The sequence below is a fragment of the Arachis stenosperma genome, chromosome 7 (genome assembly GCF_014773155.1).
Source record: "Arachis stenosperma cultivar V10309 chromosome 7, arast.V10309.gnm1.PFL2, whole genome shotgun sequence".
Classification (NCBI taxonomy): domain Eukaryota; kingdom Viridiplantae; phylum Streptophyta; class Magnoliopsida; order Fabales; family Fabaceae; genus Arachis; species Arachis stenosperma.
This window is the reverse complement of record NC_080383.1, coordinates 40,384,692-40,390,467: the sequence shown is the minus strand read 5'-3', so window position 1 is coordinate 40,390,467 and position 5,776 is coordinate 40,384,692. Positions and strand designations below refer to the sequence as shown.

General features: G+C 36.3%; 1 non-coding gene across 1 annotated transcript; it reads right to left on the bottom strand.

Moving 5' to 3' along the window:
* Window positions 1-1,703: 1,703 nt before the first annotated feature.
* Window positions 1,704-1,807, bottom strand: LOC130942776 (small nucleolar RNA R71). Its single transcript, XR_009071327.1, has one exon. It is a non-coding gene; the product is annotated as a small nucleolar RNA R71 (small nucleolar RNA).
* Between the last annotated feature and the right edge of the window lie 3,969 nt (window positions 1,808-5,776).

Genomic DNA, 5,776 nt, shown 5'->3' with positions numbered 1-5,776 from the left:
TTGTCAGCCTTTTTCAGAATTTTGCTCAAGTCCCTCAATTTCAGCCAGAAATTACCTGAAATCATAGAAAACACACAAACTCATAGTAAAGTCTAGAAATGTGAATTTAACATAAAAACTAGTGAAAACATCCCTAAAAGTAGCTTGAACTTACTAAAAACTACCTAAAAACAATGTCAAAAAGAGTATAAATTATCCGCTCATCACTCGTCACAGTCATTCCATCCCGGAATCCTACTCAGAATACCACAGACAAGGTTAGACTTTCCGGATTCCCATGAATTCCGCCATCAATTCTAGCTGATACCACGAAGATTCTGATCAAGGAATCCAAGAGATATGCGCCCGGTCTAAGGTAGAACGGAAGTGGTTGTCAGTCACGCGCGTTCATAGGTGAGAATGATGATGAGTGTCACGGATCATCACATTCATCAAGTTGAAGCACAACGAATATCTTAGAACAGGAATAAATCGAATTGAATAGAAAATAGTAGTAATTGCATTGAAACTTGAGGTACAGCAGAGCTCCACACCCTTAATCTATGGTGTGTAGAAACTCCACCGTTGAAAATACATAAGTGATAGGTCCAGGCATGGCCGAATGGCCAGCCCCCAAAACATGATCAATAGTCTCCTAAGATGAATAATAAAATAAAACTGAGACCAAAGATTCTAAATACAATAGTAAAAAGTTCTATTTATACTAAACTAGTTACTAGGGTTTATAGAAGTAAGTGATTGATGCATAAGTCCTTTTCTGGGGCCCACTTGGTGTGTGCTTGGGCTGAACTTGATCCATCCATGAGCTGAGGCTTCTCTTGGAGTTGAACGCCAAGTTGTAACGTGTTTTGGGCGTTCAACTCTAATTCGTGACGTGTTTCTGGCGTTTGACTCCAGAATGCAGCATGGAACTGGCGTTGAACGCCAGTTTACATCGTCTAATCATGAATAAAGTATGGACTATTATATATTGCTGGAAAGCTCTAGATGTCTACTTTCCAACTACGTTGAGACCGCGCCATTTGAAGTTTTGTAGCGCCAGAAAATCCATTTCGAGTGCAGGGAGGTCAGATTCCAACAGCATCAGCAGTCCTTTGTCAGCCTCCTATCAGAGTTTTGCTCAGTTCCCTCAATTTCAGCAAGAAAATACCTGAAATCACAAAAAAATACACAAACTCATAGTAAAGTCCAAAAATGTGAATTTAGCATAAAAACTAATGAAAACATCCCTAAAAGTAACTAGATCGTACTAAAAACTACCTAAAAACAATGCTAAAAAGCGTATAAATTATCCGCTCATCAGCAGCCGAAAATAACAACAATGCCAGAGATGCAAGGAAGATGCTTGGTGACTATGCTACACCAACTTCCAACTTCTATGGAAGAAGCATCTCAATTCCTGCCATTGGAGCAAACAACTTTGAGCTTAAGCCTCAATTAGTTTCTCTAATGCAACAGAACTACAAGTTTCATAGACTTCCATCAAAAGATCCTCATCAGTTCTTATCTGAATTCTTACAGATCTGTGATACTGTTAAGACCAATGGGGTTGATTCCAAGGTCTACAGACTTATGCTTTTTCTTTTGCTGTAAGAGATAGAGCTAGGACATGGTTGGACTCACAATCTAGAGAAAGCCTGAACTCTTGGGACTAGCTGGTCAATACCTTCTTGACCAAATTCTTTCCACCTTAAAAGATGAGAAAGCTCAGAGTGGATGTCCAGACCTTCAGACAGAAGGAAGGTGAATCCCTCTATGAAGCTTGGGAAAGATACAAGCAATTAACCAAAAGGTGTCCTTCTGACATGTTTCCAGAATGGAGCATCATATGTATATTCTATGATGGTCTGTCTAAAATGTCAAAGATGTCACTGGATCATTCTGCTGGTGGATCCCTTCATCTGAAAACGCCTGCAAAAGCCTAGGAACTCATTGAGATGATTGCAAATAACTAGTTCATGTACACTTCTGAAAGAAATCCTGTGAATAATGTGATCACTCAGAAAAAGGAGTTCTTGAGATTGATACTATGAATGCCTGATGAGTGGATTCCTCGTACGGTTTAGAATTTCCTCAAATGAAATCTCATTGCAAGTATAGTTCTAAACCAACAAAGAATCATCACATGTAAAAAATATTGGTTGTCACAAGTACAAACCCCAAATAAGAATTAACCGAAGTATTTAGACTCCAGGTCATCTCACAAAGAATTGCAATGAAGTGATCAATTATTGGCTGTGAAGAACAATGGGTTTGATTTTCAATGGGCAAGAAAAATAAATGACAAAAAAGTAAATGAAGAATTAACTAATAAAAGAAAGGAAAAACACTCTTGGATAGACAAAGGAAATTGAGATCACCATCCTTGTCTACAACCCATATATTAATAATTATGAGAGGCCAACCTATTAAGTCTACTTCCAAAAGCCTTAAGTACGTAATATCTACTCCTAGGCTTGAAGTACGTAAAATAGGCTTGATCACATCAACCCATAAGTCCCAACCTATCTACTAATTAGATTAATAGTGGGTTAGTGTCAATGAGTATCAAATTAATCACCAAGGGTTCTCAAATCACCAATTCATTGAGACCCAATGACTCAAGGTCACTCAATTCCCTTAGCATATGCCAAGAGTAAAGAGAACTACTCAAAAACTAAAGGAAATATTCTATCAAACACCTAATGTGCAATAAAAGTAAACATCACAAAATTCAAGAGTTAGTGAAACCCATGACTATCACAAGCAAGAAATCAACAATAGCAATTAAGATGAACATAAAAATGACATAGAAACATAAAATTGCATTAAAGAAAATTATGATTCAACAATGGTTCATCAACATAAAAGAGAGCAAAACAAGAAATTAACAAGAGAAACTAAGAAGATTAAGACAATAGAACACTAAAATATCAAGAGAGTTGAAATCAAAACAAGAATTGAAAGATAAATTTGAGAGTGATTAACCTAACTTTACCCTAATTTCGATCCTAAATCTAGAGAGAGGAGAGAGCCTCTCTCTAGAATTCTACTCTAAAACATGATGAAAACTAAACTATGACTATTTCGTTCATTCCATCCTCAATCCTTGGGTTCAATAGCATGAGAAATGAGTTGGATTGGGCCCAAAATGAGCTAGAAATCGCCCCCAACGAGTTGCCCAAAATGGACCCACGCTGTTTCATCAGCGCGCACGTGTACAGTATGCGTGCGCACCCTTATACGTCAAGAAACTATGGCAAATTTTGTATCATTTTGACGCCCAAGATGTTAGCTTTCCAACGTAACTAGAACCGCCTCATTTGGATCTTTGTAGCTCAAGTTATGGTCAATTGAGTGCGAAGAGGTCAGGCTTGACAGCTTTACAGTTCCTTCATTTCTTCATGAGTTCTCCCACTTTGCATGCTTTTTTCCTCACTTCTTCCATCCAATACTTTTCTTATGAACCTGAAATCACTCAACAAACATATCAAGGTATCAAATAGAATTAAAGTGAGTTAAATTTAGCTATTTTAAGGCCTAAAAAGCATGTTTTCACATCTAAGCATAAATCAAGGGAGAATTGCAAAACCATGCTATTTCATTGAATAAATGTGGGAAAAGGTGATAAGATCTCCCAAATTAAGCACAAGATAAACCACAAAATTGGGGTTTATCAAATCTCCCCACACTTAAACCAAGCATGTCCTCATGCTAAGAATAAAGAAGGACAAGAAAAGGGGTATGAACATTTATTCAATGCAAATAAACTATATGCACCTATCAATATGAATGCAACTAAATGCAAAATGATTCTACCTACTTGGTCAAAAGTAAATCAATCTCCAAGAACATATATAAGCAAGTAGGGCAAAGGTCATATGACGACTCACAAACTCTACCAATTCAAATATCAAAATGAAGTTCAAATAGACTTGCAAGAAGAACGCTCATGAAAGCCGGGAACAAGGAATTGAGCATTGAACCCTCACCGGAAGTGTATCCGCTCAAGTCGCTCAAGTGTATAGGGTCGATCCACTCAACTCTCTTCTAATCATGCTTTCCAAGATTTGTTTTTCTTCTAACAATCAACAATTATTCAATGCATGCATACATTCATCATGAGGACTTATTCATAGGTTGTAATGGGGCTAGGGTCAAGGTAGGATGCATATGGTCAAGTGAGCTTGAAATTTAAATCTTTGATCAACCTAAGCTCTCACCTAACATATATAACAACCTATACAATTCTAATACATAACCTAGCTACCCATGATTCCCACTTTTTCACATACTCATGCATTCTTTTTAATTCATCACACATATGCATTAATTTTTACTGAACTTTACTTTGGGGCATTTTTGTCCTCTTTTCATTGAATTTTTTTTATATTTTTGTTTCTTTTATTTTTTTATTTTTTTCTATTTCTTTTTCTATATATATTTTTTTCTCATTTTTTTTCAAAAGTATATTCAAACGTATCAATGCATATGGTTTTACATATTTAATACATAAGCATGTACCCAATCCCATGATTTTCAACAAAAATATAAAATACACTTTTACTTCAACCAATGTCCCAAGTTTCCCATACCCAAATGATACACACCCACACTAGCCTAAGCTAATCAAAGATCCAAATTAAGGGACATTTATTATTTTTCGCTTATGTGTAGTGATGTGCTAACATTAAGAACAAAAGGGATTAAATAGGTTCAAAATTGGCTAACAATGGTTGATGAGAGGTATGCTATTTGGGTAAGTGAGCTAAATGAAATGATGGCCTCAATCATATAAATGCATGTATACATGGAATAATGGACATAAAGAATCAAACAAATCAAAGATCACAATCATAGAAAGAGAACAACGCACACAAGAATGGAAATAAGTAGTTATAAGATGTAACCACACAATTTGGCTCAAAACTCACATGCTTGTGTTCTTAGCTCGAAAACCATGTCCCAAAATAAATTCTTCAAGCAAGTTTGTCACAAAAAATTTTCCAAATTGGTAGGGTGCCCCAAAAACAATTTTCTTAGAAAAGAAATCATCACCCTAACCAAGTAGTCCTAACATAAAAAGAAATGGTGAAATATGTACAAATTCTAACTAACATGCAACCTATCATGCAATGCAACAACTAACTAACAAAGACAAAAATTAAGAATTGGTGTTGAAAGAAAGAAATTGTTACCCATGGAGATCGGTCGGACGACCTCCCCACACCTAGAAATTTGCACCGTCCTCGGTGCATGCAAAGAAGAGCAATGTGGATGGGTTGCTACAATTGATGAGCTCCTTCAAAAGGTTGTGCAGGTGAACTTGTTTGTTGCTCTATTTAGAAGCCTTTCCAATCCTTTCCTTCTTGGTGGCCAACTTAAAAGGAAAGAGAAAGAAGGATAATTAAGCGTACATTAAAGATATCAAAGCAAGTAGAACATAGGCGAGGACTAATGCCAAATGAGAGTAAGGTTCTCACCACATGTTTGCTGCACATGTAAGTGAGAAAACAATATAGGCAAATGGCATATCAATTAATACTTGATGCAAGAGGAAATTCAAGGCATAGGTGAATAACATGAATAGCATGTTGCATCAAGTTCAAACAACAATTAACACAAACAAGATTAGTGATAAGCATGAGAGTATTTGGTCCCATCCTAATTCACTGATGATGAGGTATAAAAACAAGGGATCATGAGTCAGGAAGGACTAAAGCACTAATCTTGTGTGTAGAGCAAATATTACAATTAATGTCAAACAAGTCACAAAGCACCAATATTAACCAAGAAA